The following is a 19,412-nucleotide window of genomic DNA, read 5'->3' as shown; positions in this document are numbered from 1 at the left end:
TGGCAGCCTTGAACTCCCCACTTGATTTCCTGTTGGACATTTCTGAAAGCTAAATTTTTTTCTGATACATTTTTTTAAACATCCAGGTAAGAGGACATTGCAAAGAACTGTCAATGTTCCTTTCTGAAAGGGGGCAGAGTGAAATAAACGGTACTGAGGAGCTGACTGGTCTAAAGAAAGTGGGAAAATAACAATGACATGCCTAACAGGCAGCAGGAATGAGAGAATTATAACAAGCTGTTAAAAAGCAACGACGACAATATTTACTGTGAAAATGATTATATGTGGGGTTGTACTTTGAAGTGGAAAAACAGTCGAAATGACATGAAGCAAAACACACGGGAGGAGCTCATCTTGCAGGATGAAAGAAAATTGCTTGATTGTTAAAAACAAAGTAAAAAAAAAAAAAAGTGTTAATAACCAACTCCTCCATTGTGCTCAGCCTATATACAACATCTGCTTGACAGAAAATTATAATAATATGATGACTAACCCCATCATCAGTGATCTCTTTCCACTCAGAAGAAAGAAGAAAATTAGGCCAAATCAGAATCCTTACATTAATTCCTGTCTTGGAGTTAGTGTTGACTGAGACTGTGTGAAATGTCTGAGCTGTAAATCTGTGTGTAAATGTCTGAGCATGGACGACTTCATCTGGAGGCATCTTAAAGGAATAGTGTGACATTTTAGGCTTATTCGCTTTCATGCCGAGGGTTAGATGGCAAAGATCGATACCACCGTCCTGCCTGTTAAACATGTTGCTACACCCAGCGGGGGCTTGTCACGACATCGCATAAAGACTGGAAAAAGGGGGAGTAACTTCCTGGAGTATCCGCTGGTTGTCTGGCAGACTCATTGCGACGACAGGACGTATCATCTTCACACAAACAGGATGTCAAAGTGCTAATGAATGAGCTTTACAGTTGCTGGTAGGCATATTTATTTTGTTTGTATCAACGTTTATTTTTTGGGCAATTTAAGCATTCATGGTTCCCTAAGCTAATATTAAACTAAGCTTAAGAACCCTCGGTAGGCAGATTGTGTTAGTATTGGACAGTCTTTATGCTAAGCTAAGCTAACTACTCCTTTAAATGTATAGTAGCCATGGCTGTAAATAACCAGTGGCAATAACCAATAACCTCTACAGCTGTATACCATAAAGGGGAAATATTATGGAGTCAATATGATTACCTGACTAAAGAGCAAGTGAGGTCTGCATGCTGCCATGCTGGTCTTGTGTCAGGCCAAAACTTGATATTTATTGGGCCAATAAAATGAAGTAAAGCATTTAAAACAATATATTTACATTGAAGACACCAATTAATATATAAACAAAATGTATAAATATTTATTCAAAGGGTAGGATTTAGTGGCATTTAGTGGTGAAGCTGCAGATTGCAACTAACTGAACACCACTCTGGTCTGTATTCGACAACCTGGGAGTGAGAACAGGCTGTGAATTATGTGGGACAAACTACAGTGGCAGCAAAACTCAGGAAAACACAAAGGACTCCCCAGAAGGTAAACAAACACCGGGGGTCCGTAGATAAAAACAACTCATGGTAACGAAAACAGCAATTCCTATATTCAGGTGATTATACACTAATGAAAACATACAGATGAATCTACAGTCTCTGCGCCCTCTCATGCGTCTTCCTCCCTTAAATATTTAAGTGCCATTCTCCTTTTGTGCCGTCCCAACAGAAAAATATATGAAGCAAAGATCACATTTTCAATATTTACAGAGGGTAATCGCTGCAGATTAGATATTCTGAATGTTTTTTTGCGAAATGTGTTGGGCCACAAACTATCTGAGGTATAAGATTCAAACTCTGACATCTCTCCCATGTTGTGATCTGTGAAGTCGACTCTGCTTATCAGCTATACGGGCCAAGTCTTGTAAGCAGCCAGCTGGTGCCTAACAGTTGCCCAAAACTTTCTCAGCCAACCGGTTTTCTTTGCCACTACACACCGGAGCCAAAGCACACATCTGATGGCTACAGCCAACACAGCAAAACGAAGAGAGGAAAATCTAAACAGAGAATGATTGTGAAATAAATGGTAGATTAATCTGATTTTTGAGACGTGTCCTGATTGTTTATCCAGCCTTTTGTTGCTCTTTTCAGTGTATATTTGAACTTAATTATTTTGTCTGTAGCACAGCATATTAATTCACAGTGTGCCGCTGTGAATAAATCCTCAGATAAGGACATATCAATCCAAAATTTAGTCTCATTTGGCTCAGAAGTAAGAGCATAAAACCAAGTTGTGAGCACAACTCAAACCTCCAGGAATTGTGAGGAATCAGCTATAAGCTCCAGAGCATGCTGGGATTTTTTCAGTACTGAGGGTGTGAATATGATTTGAAACATTATTATTTTTTTTTTTACCAGGTAGTCTGTGCCCAATTACCTAAACTCCACCAGTCAGTTTCCTCCCCAGTCTGTTCCCTAAGGCTTGTTAATATCTTATTTATTTTTAATAGGACTTGTGAGTTATGACCATCTTATTTGGCAATCACTGGGTACACATACACACATACACTAGTACATCTGCAAACCTTTAAAATGTAATGAGAATTTAAATAAAATTGCCTCAACAAAATTCATTAATTCATATATTTAATTTCATTCTCAGTGGAGCATTTTTGTGAACTTTTATTTTAGCTGTTAATATTCATGTCAGGCATTTTGTCTACAAAAAAGTACACGGAGGCCTAAAGTGTTAAATGTTTGTATCCCTGCATCCAATTTTTGAAAAGGAATAATAATAATTTGCTGGAGTTCAGGTTCAATTTCAGACAAAAACAGACAAACGAGAGCAGAACATTTTGGCTCTTTAAATTTCCCTCAGGTTATCATCCAAATACATGGGAACAAGCGCAAAAGGAGACGTAGGACTTTTATCATCATCAAATGGCAATCTAGGAATGACCCAGGTTTTATTGAGCCAGTCCGTTCTCATTCCCAGTTTGTCAAATACTCATACAGATGCACAAGGTACCCTTTAATGTCTGTATGAGATGCACCAGGCTGCCAGAAAGCCTTTAGGAAGTCAGGTGACGTAGTATAGAGAGCGAAAAAGTGCACATATGGAGGAGGAAGCAGGGGATGGATGGGTGAAACCAACCCAGGACTTTCACCCAGGAGACAGGGCATTGTGTACTCAAAGGCAGTTCAAGCACAATTACGCATTTTCAACCACAACAATCAAATTAATAAGGTAGGCGTTACAGTCCATCTATAGTAGCATGTTATTAAACACTCCAGTAAACCTACAATAGATTTTGAGTGATTTCTTCAACAAAATCCAGCATGAATATTTTGTGACTTGGCAGACACATTCATTAAAAATGTTTCTCTATGTTGCAAATTTGTGTTTTAAAGGGAATTTAGTTTGCCTGCCTCCACAGAAAGGTCAGAGGTCACGGTCAGATTGTAGATTGTCTGGCTTAAAGCACAATACAGAAGAGCAAATAAGAGCTACTTGGATGCCTGAAGTAGTGCTTAAAAGGCAAGTCTTCCATTCTTTCAGCCAAAACTATATGCAATTTATCACCAAAGCAAGTCGGCAGAGCACAGTTTTTATCCCTTAGTATATTAACGGTTTGTCTTCCCTCTAAATAAAGTAAATCAGAGGACTGAGGGGATGACCCGACATACTGCACTGAAACTTCTTAGCTTAAGTTAGTCCAGTCTCTGTGACCCCTCCAAGGATTCGGTATCATCCCGACTCGCCTACCATCTTTTCCCCTTTCAACTTCCATACTGTGTACCTTGATAAAAACTAAACAGCACCATTTTAGGTCATCAAACACTCAAATGGAAAAGTAATTGTGTGTAAAGTGCGCTCCCATTCCATTCATGTAATAAACGCATTGGGGATGCAGTTTGGAGGGCAGCAATCTAAATTGAATCTTGTAGTTTCCACTTTTTCTTGCAGGCTTTACTCTCTATAGAGCAGTTGATACAGATCAGACAGAATTGGAGAGGATAAAGTTCAGCAATAAAGGAGTTTTTTTTCCCCTCTCATCCGCAGTTAATGTTGATTTGCTCATACACGGCTGGCTGCCATTTGCAGGGCCATATCGCCACTAATGTCTATCCTTTTTCACTGAAGGGGGAGCTGGTATAGTTAGCAAGAGATACCCCATGATGTTATATCTTTAGAGTGAAATGCGAGACATGCAAACAATATTTCCTTTCCAGTTTAATGCCAGGTTGAAGTAATTTCTTTTTACTCGTCTGCTAAGACACGCAGGCAGGTATCCCTATGAAAAGACTGTTGCATAATTTTACTCATCACTCACTTTGACTGACAGTATCACATCTGATCAAATACAGAATGTGCAACTGAATTACAAAAGAGACGGCAGCAAAGTTCGGAAACCTAAATGCGCTTGCTGCCACCCCCACAACTCAGAGTCAGATGATGATAGGGTAGACGGCTTGTTAGTATCATTCATGAATGAACAGACCTACCGGGTACAGATCCATGAGCCCATGGACCAGAGCTTTTTTTACTGGAAAGTCAACAAGTAAACACAAAAAGACCACAAAGTGAAAAAACTACAAATGACGCAAAACTACAAAGAGACACAAAACAACCACATATTACATACCTGATGTATTGCTCCTATGTAAGAGTTACAAATAGCAGATATTTACTGATATTATTTCATAATATTCAAAGTTATTTATTCTGCATTAATGTATTACACCAAATCAGTTGAGTTTATTATTGCTCAGAACCAGGACTTTCTTTCTTAAAATGGAAAACCACTTAATGCAAGGCTGCTCCCACTTTGCAAGGTAAGGTCACACACAGCCGGGTTACTCTGATGTCCAAACTGAGAGGACATTCATTTATTTTCTGAACTTTAACCCCCTCCATAACACATCTTTAATCTTTCCAATTCTTGTAAAAAAAAACAAAAAAAAAACATACATCTGTCAAAAAGACCACATTTCTGCTTTTTTGTTCTCATTTGGACCAAATAATTTAGTTATGAAATAAATGTCACACTCGCAGAAGCACACAAGCAAATCATTAATTTAAAAAATCTAATTCTGGATGACATAAGTCAGCTTTACCACTTGGTGTGTCTGTCACAAATGGAAACGACCCGCCGAAGACGGAGAGTTGCTTCCTATTAACGTCGCCCGTTAGTGCTCTGGTCTAGCTGCTCTGAAGCAATGATCCATGACACAAATGATTAATGAGAGTGTGACATGTAATGTTTTATATTGCTGCTATGAAACTTTTATAAATGTCACCAAAAAAGGACAGCAGGATTGCCAGACAGAGCAGTGCTACTCATAGATGTAGATACTAGAGTGAGGGCGAGAATTGGGTGTATCTGGGCAAAATAGTAATGAGCATCCTATAATACACAGGGCAATTTTATTTAAAGGGGTATTCCTAGTGGCTAGAATATGAAGAGATACACACAGGGTCAAACATCCAATGTCACCTGGCAACACGTTTGTTATATTTAATTAAAATACAGAATCAATGTTTGCACACTCTAAGTTTGGCCTGCTTTTAATGTCAGCGCAGTGAAAGCTAAGCAGTTGTCGCACTAAAGCAGGGTGGTGGATGGGAAATGGGGGCAGAGGTGTCAGCTCAGCAAAAGTGAAGATGTGTCAAGGTCACCTGGCAGCATCAACATAATGTGCACGGCCAGTAAACACTTATCCTGACAAATGGAGAACAAAGGTACCAACAGGGTAACGCAGAAATCTTCAGCCCTTTTTAACTCCAATCTTGGACATTAAACCATGAAAGTAAATTATTAAATTATTATTAAATAGTAAACAAATTTAAGTAATAATAATACGTTTCAGTATTTGTGTTTTCTGTATGCCTGCCTTTGGTTTGAGTAATGGGTTGTTTGTAGTCTCATCAAATGAATATTAAGGAATACTTACAATAAGAATGATTTTTTTTTTCTTCTAAACTTTAACTTTGTTGCATATTAAGTCATGAATATTCATAGACAAATCTTGGTTAAACCCCAAATTTTCAGGGGATTTAAAAACCAAAACTAACCTCAGCCTGAAAACCCCAATATAAAGTACAGTAAGGGTAAACATTAGCATTTGTTTGCCATTTTCAGCATTATGACAATACATTTTTCAGATAATAAAGAGTTTTAACGTAGTGTATTTAGCTTTAGAAATGGGAAAATGTTCTCAACCCATAAATGAAAACTTAATCCTTTAGTTTAACTGAAACAATCAAAATCACCAGTTGTGGAGATCTGTGGTTTTCACAGGTATTACCTGTGAAGATGCTAATCTTTCATCATAGCTTGTGAAACTAAATCCACATTCTTTTAAATTTTCAAACGAAGCTTTATGAGAGCTGATGAGTCACAGATCGACTTTATGAACCCTCTGAATGTTCAAGCTCCTCGATCCAAATGAGCTTTCTTTAATTATGCTGCTCCCAGTTTTTTATTTTTACCAGAAAATGTGCTCACGTCCCTGTAAAATCTCCTCAGGCAAATTCACTGTATCCACAAAAGTTGGTCTGCCTTCCTCTGACAGCACAGAAGAGAAGCTCCAGTTTTTTCCTTTTGATGATTTCTTGGCTCTGGTGCTCGTGTTTGCAAATCTAGGCTAAGATTACAAAAATAACACTTTAATTCTGCTATAGATGGATCTTCTTTCACTCCCATATGTTCTGAAATACATGCATAAGGGCATTTATTTTGATTCAAATGTGAAATGCGCTAGAGCTGATGTATTTTTAGGAAGCAGTTCCAAATATTAGTCTGCTTTTTTCAACTCTTACCTGCAGTTTTTTTGTAACTGAATGTTTATCCTATAGCCAAACTCACAGTTTGAAATGAAAGAAAAGATTTATCTCAAGCTGTTTATCATTTAATATTTAAAAAACTGTAGAGATATAAAAGTGCCAACAGACTTAATCAACCTTTGCCAATTCAAACAAGGTTGTACAAATATGTTGCTTAAGTGCCCTTGAGCAAAAACACTGAATCCCTCCCAAAACTAGCATTGTTTTTCTATATGACCCTCCATAACCCCCTACCCCCTTCTTCCTGTCCACAACTTATAATGAAAATGTCCTTGCATACTGTCACTGTTTCCAAAATATCTGCCCAATTTCTCCCAGTTCAAAGGACTATTGACTCTCATATTGTTAGAGTAAATGGCACTTGTTTGTGCCAAGTAATTTAATCTGCATAGCTCAAATTATTTATAATTGGCGTGTCATTTGTGCCCCAGGTCACAGCAACACCGGTAATTACAAACCTCATTTTACAAGAGTTAGGTATCATTTAACTATTACAGTGGCTGATAATGAGGCTTTATATCTTTCTATAGAGGCAGAGCAATATGATTTCAGCATTGTTTGGTTTCTGACACGTCCCTTTGTTTCATTTCTTCTCTGTTTGGCACCTTGCTAAATTATAGAGAGGCACATCAAAACAAAACAGCTGCCACCACAATTACCAAATTATGTCCGATCCAAATAACCTGTTTTCTTTTTATATCCTCAGATTGTTTATAGAGTTTTACAGATTAAAAATAAATAAATTTAGGAGTCTACGGCCATGTTAGCACCTCTGTGAGAATGTGCACAGCAGTAAAACTAAATGCCAACACTAGCACCATGTTGATCATCTTAGTTTAGCCTGTTAACCTGCTAACCTGTTCATAATAACAATGTTAACTTTTTTTCGGTGTGCACCAAATTTAATGGCAATCGATCCAATAGTTATTGAGATATTTCAGTCTAGACCAAAGAGGTGGGTAACATCCAGAATAAGCATCCTCTATAAATAGCTAAAAAGTCACATACATTCATAAAAGCACAGCTGCATAATGGAGGAGCCTAGATCCTCTTAGGTACAGTACTACAGGATGTAACCAGCCTGGACTGACAGGACACAGTCCATTACATATTAATGAATAAACAACATTTTTGGCAGCTTTTGCTCAGCAAATGATTTCATATTAGGATTACGGAAGCAAAATGTTAACTCCCTTGCAAAGATAGTGTTACTCAGAGCTCCCTATATTTCCTCTGTGGGCCACATTTAGTTTTGAAATAACACAAGGAGCCTGACATGGAGCAAACAGTGTAGCTCTATAAAAGGTTTAATTATGGGTGCATGAAAATAATTCAATTTGAGTAAAACCTTGGCAATAATAAATTTACCCCCTTTAGAGTGCAAACAACAAGGCTACTGCCTGTCACAGACACTATCTAATGTTAGAGTGAGAAAACACTGCAGTTCTTGTATCACACAGCAGAAATAAAACTCTAATTTACTTTGATGATATGGAATCAATGGATGGAAGCCAGACTGTAAGCAGTGTGGTCTCACCCACACCAACTAACACTGTTTTAATAATTCAGAGACCTGGGCCACTGAAACTGAGCTAAAATATTAATGAAATAACACAAGTTTCTGAATTCAAGCAATTAGCTTGAGTCCTATCATCTCTCTAGAGTGACTCACGCAGTGGGAGGTTGAATATAACCACTCCAAGGATTTGAGATGTTTAAAAAAAGTACATGGGCAATGCATTGGACTCAGGCGGTGCTTAACTTGGAGTTTACTTTAGCTAATTATTAGTTAAAAACATACAGTTTCATATAGTTGGTGCTGCAAAACATTGCGATGATTAAAAGTTTCACAAAAACACTTGAAAGGAAAGAATAACCTCTCACCTGATCCCCATGAACCAGTTTAAATTATTCCCACTGCAGAGAATCGCCTACTGCTCAGACAGCAAAAATAAAGGTTTTCCTTCAGTGTCTGTGATCCAGGTTTAGGTCCCTTCTCTTATAAATATGTTTTTTTACTCTTTGATCGCAACCAACATCTGACCCTAACTTCACCATTAAACTCCTAATGTGCTGAAAAGCCCCAAATCAACTCTCGACTGTTCATCTAAGGTTCCTCTGAAAGTGAGATTATGTCAGTTAACATTGCATCTCCCTTCATTTCCCAAGACTCTGTTCGGACTTTAAATACATCTTCTTGTTTATGTGTGGAATTACGGTAGTACACAAGAGCCAAACTTGCTCACTGCCAGTTACACAGTGCAGACGTTTGCTAACTTTAGCTGACATTAGCCTTTGAGCCACTGGTCATACCAGACCAAGCGAGCAATGCTGTAGCAGCAGAATCAAGTTTTCACTAGTAAGAGTAGGACTGCGATATTTCTTCTTTCAAAGTTCGTAGCCTGTGCAGTGTTATAGCCATGAGCCACACTGACCCTGCTGCTCGGGCAAACACACTCTCTGGTGAACTACGATCGTCTGTGGACAGTGCAATCGATTTGCAGGAGAGTTTGGACACTTCGAAGCCAGTTTGCACAGCTCTGCTGAAAGCCAACGGTGAGGCAGCTTGTCAAGCGTCTTTCTTGCTTTGCTTCACCCGGCTCCCTGTGAAGGAGTTTGTTGCCTCAATGTCAATAAATGTTACAATAAAGTTCTGTGCCCTCACTGTGTCACGCGGAGCAGCATGAGGTACTGAGCGTGTTGTTCTGACGGATCGAACATGTGCTTCAACGCCGTTACTGGTGCTTTGACTGGGACTTCTGACAGTCTTTTGTCTTTTAAGTGAAATGATTGAAAGGAAAGTTAATTTGCTGAGCAAGAGGGCAGGTTTTCATCCACCGAACACAATCTCTTGAGTATCTGATTAAATATGCATTTGGCAGGCTCTCTCAGAAAGTATAAAACAGATGGTCAGTTCTGCAGTTTTGACCGCAGGTCTCACCTTTGACGCTTGCAACAGAACAATTTTAGCCATAAATTTAAATTTGTTGACTTAAAATTGTCCATTCTCTAAAACCAGAAATTCATATACAAAGCTAAGAGCTTCCACTGTTTACATTCCACTCGTCTGCTGCAAAAATAGTAGATCTCTGGATGTGGAAGGATCATTGTCAGATCGCTTTCCAAGAGTAAGCTGGCAACAGTTTCACCCAAAGGCTGCACTTTTTCATTTAACCATGCCTCTGTTTCATGGATGATCTGATTCTTGCCATGACAAAGGCTGATGAAGTGTCAGCCAGGATGATTTCTGACTGGCAGGTGTAACAAAAAGCGAGCAACCAAGAATCCCTCTTTTACCCGTAGCAAACTGACAGGCATTTAGACAGTGTTGGAGGAGTTCTGTCTAGGCACGAGGGCCTTTGTAAGCGTTTTTCTTTTGACAGAAACTGCCAGTCAAGTACGGGTCACCTTTAGATCCCTCAAGAAGCCTGTGGACTCCCCACTGGGGTGCACAGCATCCAGCCATCCTTGAATTAGCTCCAAATGTCGAGATGTAGCAGAAAATACAGAAACTAGACCTTTTCTATCGGCACCCTACTGAACGTGATTAAAAGTTAGTGAATCCAGAAATCCTCAAACCTACACTGGTAATGATTAACTGCTCTGAACATCAGTTGTTTTTGGTAAGCTGCCTTTTGCTGAGTCCTGAAAAACCTTGCTTAGGGCAGTGCCAGTCATTTTACAAGTGCTGATCCTCCTCCTCCTAAGCGGATTGGAGCGATGTTTTGACGTTTTGCCAGCCTCGGTCAGTGATAAGGATGACCCGGTCATCTCACAGCAAGCTTCTACACAACACTGTCTTTTCTGTAGAGAATAAGACAACAAACTCTGTCCTTAGTGGATGCCCTTGCACTGAAAATGGCAATGTCCTGTGACAGCAGCAGTCGAGAAAAAGAATATGAAACTATGTTTTCCACAATGTTTTAATTTCATTTTGGTTGTTTTGTTGTAGAAAAATAATGTGCTTTTGTGTGTAGAAGCTCATAAAGTTACTGATAACAGATGAAGGAAGAAGTTAAGCCTTATCAAAAAGTACTGCGACACTCCAAGATAAACAATATTTGAGCTAAGACAGCCAAGGTGAGCATAACAGAGCCCACTGACAGATTTTCTTTCGCTCTCTCTCTTCCACTTTTATCAGCATTTTTCTAACTTGGAAAGTTCTGCAACCTCTATAGTGCTGTGAGGTGTCACAAATGTAGCAAATTGCCAGCCTTGCTCCTACATATTTCTAAGCAACAAGATTTTGTAACAAATAGGGCGGCAAATTGGTCCAGTTTAGAAAGTGATTTATTCAGAGAATTAGTATGTAAAGCAAAATGGGGCACAGAAAAGAAAACAAAAAATTTGACGGTGTGGTCTGTGTTCAAAAATCAGAGAGATGTTCTTATCTGGCTTGTAGATTTGATTTAATACAAAGCAGGCAGCGAAAACAGAGCCTTTCAATGCTCAGCAGTATGCTGTGTGAGAAAGTGACACTAATAACGGCCTTGTGTTGAGACGTCTGTCAACTCTTCATTTTTTCCACAATGAAATAAATTCTTTACAAAGGAACATGTCTCCTGCTTTTTGAACGCAGCCGGCACCATCTAATTCGTTAAATGTTCAACACTGAAAGGGTGCCAATTTGTTGAGCGGGGAGAGAAATTTTCAATTTAGCAGAAATCACCTCAAGAATCCGCCTCTACAACATCAAACCCAACCCTGTGAAGTCACTGAAACACATGATAGAGAGCCCAGAGAGGCTTGTAATACAGATCATGGAAGCACTAAACATACATCGTTTGCAGAGTGGTGCAAGATATTTATTACACATGAGTTGATTTAAAATTGCCCAATTAAAGCCCAAGTACAGACTTATCAGAATGTTGGTAAGATAGTCTGACTTATTTTTCTTTTCCATCAACTTTCAACCACATCTCATGGTCTTTCTTATGATGACTGAGCTATCTCTGAGTCTGTGACATTTGGGTGAAAGCTCTGGTAAATATACCTTGGAGCTTGGACCATGAGGTAACTGATTTCATTTATTTATTATTTAACTACTGGTCAAATTCAGCCTTAATTTTCCTCTTTTATCTACTACTTTGAAGCATGATTGTATAAAAGGGTTATATAAAATGTTACAAGGTAGGTTTTCTTCTTTTTTTTGTCAAATGATTTAATTTTCCTCTTTTATCTCTCTATGCAAGTCCTTGGAGGCATGACTGTATAAAGGTACTGTATCAATGACTGAAGCTATGGGGAAATTAAAATATACAACCCTCAACAGTGCCAGTGTAACAGATGTTGATATTGTTGACTGACCAGACTTGAATCAGGGAATATTTATGCAGAATATTTAAAAAAAAAACATTGAGACATTTTGAGAAATACGCTTATTAACTTTCTTGTTGAGAATCAGATGATGATTTTAATATCAGTCTGGTATCTGTAGAGTAAATATAAAGCTACATCCAGCAGCTGGTTAGCTTAGCTTAGCAAGCAAATATGTGCATGTTGAACTATTCTTCTAAATGTATGATATTATTTTCTTTATTTTCTTTGCATGCTTTCTTGAAATCTTAACTCGCCTTTAAATATATTTTTCACCTATAACTCAAAGCTAGGTGACTATTTTTCCTGAAATGTTGGCAATATTAAAATAGCTCATGACTCAAAGCACAAACAAAGCACCTGTTAGAGTGTGATATCTTTTTCACAGGGCTAAAACATGCATTTACTAATGTATTTTCAATTTCCAGTTCAGGGGGTTTTATTGCAGTTTCGAATAAAATTATTTCAATCTCAATTATTTATTTTAAAAAATGAACTTACTTAGTAGGTTTATAACATATGGGAAAAAGAAAAACGCACTTCAAATTTCCCAGCTGCAGCGGTGCACATGACCTAAAAAAATGCCTTCATTATTAAAAAACAGCATAAATACGTGCACAGTGTTCCTGCTGTGACTACAGTCAAGTTAACCTGATAAATGAGTTGAATTTCACAGAAAGCCTGTGTCCTTGGTGGGTGCAGCTTGTGTTAGTCTTTCGCCATGCTGATTGATAGTGGCGGATGCTAATTCCATGGCAAATGATGCTATTATTCAGAGGCTCAAATTGAATTACTTCATCCATTGGATCTGCTTAACATTTTCCCCATGGAGAGTTTAGCAACCAGTGTAATCTCCCCTACTTACTTACAAGTCCTGTTTGTCATGCCTAGTTTCTCTGTCTCTCTCCCTCCTACTGGATGTTTTCATCGCAGCATTGTTGTTAGCATGAATTATTGTGTACTGCTGTACAGTCAAAGCTGCCCAGTTAGTTATCTACAGGTTATTTTATGTAAGGACACGTCAGTCTACCCTTTTAGTCATCATCCTGCTTCTCTATGCTTTTATAACTTAATCTAAAACCTAAATAATAATTAGCTTTAACATTATATGTTGTTGTTACCTGCAGCTGCTCTGAAGCTGAACAATAAAACACAGTTTAATTAACTTTTAGTGTTTTCATGATAACCATTAAGTGTTTTCACATGTTATGTTAAGCAATTCTACTATATTATTCCATTTTGTATCATGTCAACTGTGTAAATAATCCCATTCTGTCAAATATGTCGCATTATTGTATATTTTTCTTTATTTCCAGCACTTTAATTTCTAAATAGTTCTCAATATTACAGTATAAAATTATACAATAAAGAGAAAACTGAAATAGCTCAAATTAGCAGCATCCAGGCGGATCAGTTAACAAGTGTAATCACGTTTTATGACAGTAAATGTATGAGTAGCATTTATTTACTCTATTAAGTGAGAAGAATATTTATAATATAAGTCCTTTGTTTTGCAGGAGTAAACAGCAAAAGTGACACTAGTAATGGTTTGTATATAGAGAACACATGATTAATTTATTCAGTGGAACTACAATAAAAAGACTGTCTGTGTGGAAGTGTGATAATAAAGTGTTATTGTGTTGCTATGTGGGTGTACAGTGTACATTTTAATGCTTGATTTGTAGCTATTCTGAAGAGCAGAGAGTGGTTTAATTAAGAGTCTTTGATACCCCAAGTATAAATCAACAAATATAATGAAATTCTAATACCTCTGAGACAAGTAGAGATTATATTGTGTGAAATAGTATCACAGTATGCATCTTTTTAAACATGATGGCAATTTTACACGCTGGTCTGAGGTCCGAAATATTTAAACAATTTTTTGCCTTGTTAGTTTGTTTTTATGTTCTTAAAATGTATTTTCTGTCCCTTTTCTCTTTTTTGTGTTGTGTCTATTCTGTCTTTACACTGTAAAAATAAATACATTTAAAAAGAAAGCCAAGGAAGTGACACTCACAGTAAAACCCTGCAATGTGATTTGACTGAGAGGAAGCTTTTGCTAATTATGCAAACTAAAAAGTTCCTTCCAAGGATGAAATAACCAGGCAGCTCAACAGGAGTGTTGTGACTAGTTCAGGCATGTGAGACAAATTCACCAAGCACTTCCTGCACTGCATGAACCAGCTACTGTCTGTTACTGATATCTGTGAATGTAAAAAATGTTATTTCTGTCAAAAAGTGTATTAATATCGCTCAGTGTGGCCAAAACATTTTTGTAAACTAAGGGAAACATGGAAACTACATATCTGTATCAAGGATGAAAAGCACAGCCCTGCAGAGATGATGATACATTTTGAGGACCGATCCTGTGCTGTTCATGGATGATACAGAAAACACCAGTTAAGGGCCATTACTGCGTGAAGCCAATTTTCCACAAGAGCTTTGACATTGAAATCACTGTGTGAACTCCAATACAATCGAGTGACCCTGTGATAGAGAGGTACAACTTACAATACCATGGCTGGTAAAGTCCCTGCATGCCCTCTGGCAGCTGATGCGCTCCACTTGTGCAAGTGAGTTGAATTTGTGAGACAAAACTGCTGAGCAATGTTTGCATTAACAGGCTTTACTGCATTAGCCCGAGAACAGGTTAAAATGCATTCACAGACTGGAAAATGTATTAATTCTCCGACTAAGAGGATGTTTTGCTCTTATTCTGTGGTGGAACATGAAATAAAAATGGCAGCAACACAAAAGCACAACAAGCTAACAGAATAATTCACACAACGGATGCAGTATAAGTAATTTCCTAAATTTACTACACTTACTATGGATCATTTAATATCTTCTCTTCCACGTATTCATGATTTTAGCCTTGTTGATAGTCATCAGTGTTAGCAGCACCAGGTATTTGTCAAGGGAAAAGCTGTTGCTGAAAAATATGCCTAAACTTAAATCTACTTTTCTTTGTTGGTTAAACATTTTTCCCAGTTTACTTTAGGTGGAGGTATGAAGTTATACTATGTTGCAGTTGGGCAGATTTTTCGAGGTTGAACGTTTATTGTTGAGCTTAGACACAGCAGCTGAATATCATCTCAAGGTCCATTTAGTTTGATTACTGGCCTGGTTATATAAAAATAGCTGCCTGTGACAGCACCTGCCTGTCACTCAAAGCGGCCATGACCTTAATTATACATAAGTTTAAACCTTGATATAATTTAAACAGGTGAATGATATAACAATTCAACCCCTGTACAGTTGTCATGACCGGGGGAATTTAGCTCTAGAGACAAAAACTCTTTTTTTCACGAGGCTGTAAAACATTTATTTCTGCTTTAAAGTTGTGCATTTTAATATGGAGCCTTATGGAGATTTGGGGAGTGTGGGGGTTTGGGGTGCTCCTGTCCCACCCCCAAACTTTACCCCTGATAGAAAATATTTGGCTGTTGTGCTCCAAAAAAAGCCAACATTTCACCAGAAACACAGACACAAACACAAACAAAGCAATTTAGTCTATTCTCTTGACTAAACTTGCTGACAGGATTTGGCTGTAATGTTTGCATTACTGTCACAGTTCCTTCTGTTGCTTTCCAACAGCAAACCTGCAGGGCCTATTTGTGTATTGAGTATCCAAGAGTGATGAGCCAGGACGGTATATAGCCACAGAAACCAGTCGTCTTCGCTCCCCAAATGGGAAATCCCAGAGCGAGAGGCAGCCTGTCAGTTCCATCAACGCCGGGATAATCCCAGAGAAGAGACGGCATTTTTATTGGCCTCTGTCTCGCTCCAGCACCAAGACCACCAGTCTAATAAGTCAGTGATGCGTCTTTCTTTCTCTCTACTCGCTTTCTCTCTATTTGAGGCCTTCCCTTACTTACAGCTCTCGTTTTTTTAAATCTTTTCTGACCTTAGGTAGACAGCAGAGTTTTTTTCTGAACAGTCCTGGCACATCAAAAAGAGAAAACACTGACCTGCTCTGGTTTAAAATTAGACATCCTCACAGGCAGTGATGTCTTAAATGTGTACAGATCGGTGCATAAACTTTCTCCAGTATGCACAAAACTGAATCTCCTCAATCTGTGCTGTAGAGAAACAAGGACAGAGACTAGTGCTAAATTAGTTCTGGTTTTCTGTAAAGCTTATCTCAGTTCTGTTTATTTGTGCAGGCACATTGTCAGGGATGCTGCAGAAGATACTACTAAAGGGTTCATGAACAAACCTCAAGGACTCAGGCAGGAACCAATTAAAACAGACGTCTTACAAAAAACAGTGAGGAGGGACATCATGTCAGTCAGTGTAAATAGGACGCAAGGAAGATTGTGTCACTATGCAACAGAAAAACTATGACACTATAAAGATGATTAATTATTTACGGATATATGTTATTTGAGTAGGTGGATGAAGTATTCAGAACCTTAAAAAGGGTCCAAGTATTATCACCATCTACTTAAAGTATCAAAAGTATTCATTGGGCACTAAAATGGTTCCTGTCAGTGTTTTACTATTATATCTGATGTTTTTGGATTAATATCACTGTTGAATTAATGTGTATGTTGCATTTTACTGCTGTAGATGTTTAAGGTTGGGCTTCTTTATATACTGTTGGTAGTTATTCTAAATTCTATCACATCATCATGTTTGTAGCACCGCTGTCCTGTGAGAACCACAGATCTCTAAAAAGTCAACTTTTCATGAGCTCAGAAAAACGGCCCTTTTCCAGATAATCTAAGAAGGTTATTAAGAAGTAGGAGGATTTTCTGAACCCATACAGGAACATTTAATCCTTCAGTTTATCAGAAAAAATCGAATTCACAATCACTAAATTTGGAGATACATGGTTTTGTGTGTGTGAAGTGTATGAAAAAATGTAATCTGAAAAGAAACTAGTAACTAAAGCTATCAGGCAAATGTAGTGGAGTAAAAAGTACATGCACTACCACTGTGATACACTGTATGATTCCTGATTTATGTTCATCATAGGATGCCAACAGTCCAAGAACACATCATATTTCATCACAACACACATGCAAGATATATAAAATATAGTAAGGACTTGTGCATTATAATTAATTGACATTAACAAGCCTATGAGACTGTATTTGCGCAAGAGAAATGGTAAGAACGCAGAATTGACAATCCAGCAAAACTAGTACAACAACAGACCTTCAAAAAACAAAAATGACTCAACAAAAGTTAAACTAAACACTTCACATTCATTTAATGTGTAATCATTAAGCTTTTAACATATTATGCATTTACATTTTCTGTATTATCTAACTCGACTTGGCTTCTGATTATACCAAAAGTTAATGACAAGTTGAATCCCCAATAGGTGCTGGGCCACTGACTTTCATTAATTAATGTTAAATTTCAGTAATTAATATAATATTATTATATAGGCAATGTTTAACTTACATGATTATGTGACAGCATTTACTCCCTGTGATCCAGCTAAATGAGGTATGCTTGCTCTTGTACTTTACAGTGATCTAAAAATCTTTTCTACATGTAAAATGCACCAACATGTCCGATTTTCAAATGAGCTAGAAACTGGGACTTCTTAATGTTGAACAGCTGCTACTTTCATTCATAGCTAATGCCGACTAATCAGCCAGTCAGTTAGTAGCTAAAGCACATGCAGCAAGTAACTGGAATAAAAGTGATCCCCACCACCCACCTCCACAATCTCATTACGAGAGCAGAATCGGTTTGTGCATGGCAGGAAAGTGCCTGACAGCAATAAAAAACACGACAACTTCTCTCTGTGCTTTCATTGGTTCATACATGGAGTCACCAGTATGGATAAAAAGGTGACATCTCTGCTGTTACTGTGAAATGATTGTTGGACTTTTTCAACCCTATACACGCCGTCCTGCTGCTGTAAATAACAGCAACCTTTTCCTTTAATGTTACATGAATGGTTCATTGAAAGAGCCAAGTGTCTTAGGATGTCTGACAAAGTGATATATTTTTAGCATGTGGTTTCGTTGTGGCTTTGACATCAGTAAAAGGTGAAAACATTCTGTCTTTTCATCACTTTTGTTAAACAAACCAAAAACCACCACATTTGCAGAAATGCTATTTTACCAACCAAGCTAAAAACTGTTTCCCTCCCATTTCTTTCTTAATGGATTTTTAATGGGTATTTCAGAGGATCCAAGAAAGGTTGTACTGGTCTTGCTTGAGTCACGGTGAACAGATGGCATTCCAGGCAGGAAAAAAGCAGGGAGAAATCAAAGAGTTTATTGATCCAGCAGCTTAATTAAACAAGACTGAGTGTCAGTGCTTGGACTGCATAGTGACTGAACTTCACAGCATCTGGTATGAACCCTACCAGACAGAGAGAACATAAAAGGCACGAATGCATAAGGTACCGGGAGATAATAAAGCCTTTGCAGACACCAATATAAACACACATTGTATATACACACATACCTCCACACGCGGTTCACGTCTCTAAAGAGCTATAAGCTCAGGAAAGGAGTTGAAGGAGAAGCAAGGTGTAGGAGGAGTACGACAACAATAGCTATACAAGCTCCCAAAGGATTGTGGGATATCTCTTTGCAAAATAGACTCTTTGGGAGCTTGCTGCAGTTTTTCACCCCTGGGTTACACTGGCATTATGTCTTGTTGTGCAAGTTGATTTTGTTGCTTGATTTCCTTCCAATATTTTGTTTACAAGAAGCCAACACTAAGTAAAAGCTGAAAAGGTCCAGTCATACATGCTGTAAACTCTTGACAAGGCTCACAGAAACAAGCTGTCATGATCAGGCAGTCAACTTTTCAACACAAAATATGTTAATCACATGTTTTGAAGTCTTTTAAAAGAGCGCACACACACACCGACAGACACCTGAGCAGGCCAATATTGAGCCTTAGCTCTATTCCGGGAGGGGGGGCTGTCGGAGAGAGACTGATGGAGGCTGGCAGACAGGCGTTTAGGGAGGAGTCCGTCTGTTCCACGGTGTGGCAGAGCCAGCCACCATCCATCTCCATTATACACATCCACATGCCACTGGGCAGGGAACAACTCCTCTGAGAATGACCGAGGGGGGGAGGTGGGTGCAGGCAGAGGGCGGCGGGAAGGGGAGCGAGCGAGGGACGGTCGGGGAGGAAGCGTCTGTCAAACTCGCCCAGTTATGCTGTCTGTTCCAGGCCTCCTGCTCCTCCCTCGTCTTATACATGGCCTGTACGCGCTAAATCACTGAGGACCAGTCAGCTGGCCCCCATGCATCTCGAAATGCATTCTTCGGGCAACCTCTGCCTACGCCACC

This window comes from Morone saxatilis, unplaced genomic scaffold, assembly GCF_004916995.1.
Source record: "Morone saxatilis isolate NCDOM2014 unplaced genomic scaffold, NCSU_SB_2.0 Contig6, whole genome shotgun sequence".
Classification (NCBI taxonomy): Eukaryota; Metazoa; Chordata; class Actinopteri; family Moronidae; genus Morone; species Morone saxatilis.
This window is presented reverse-complemented; position numbering follows the sequence as displayed.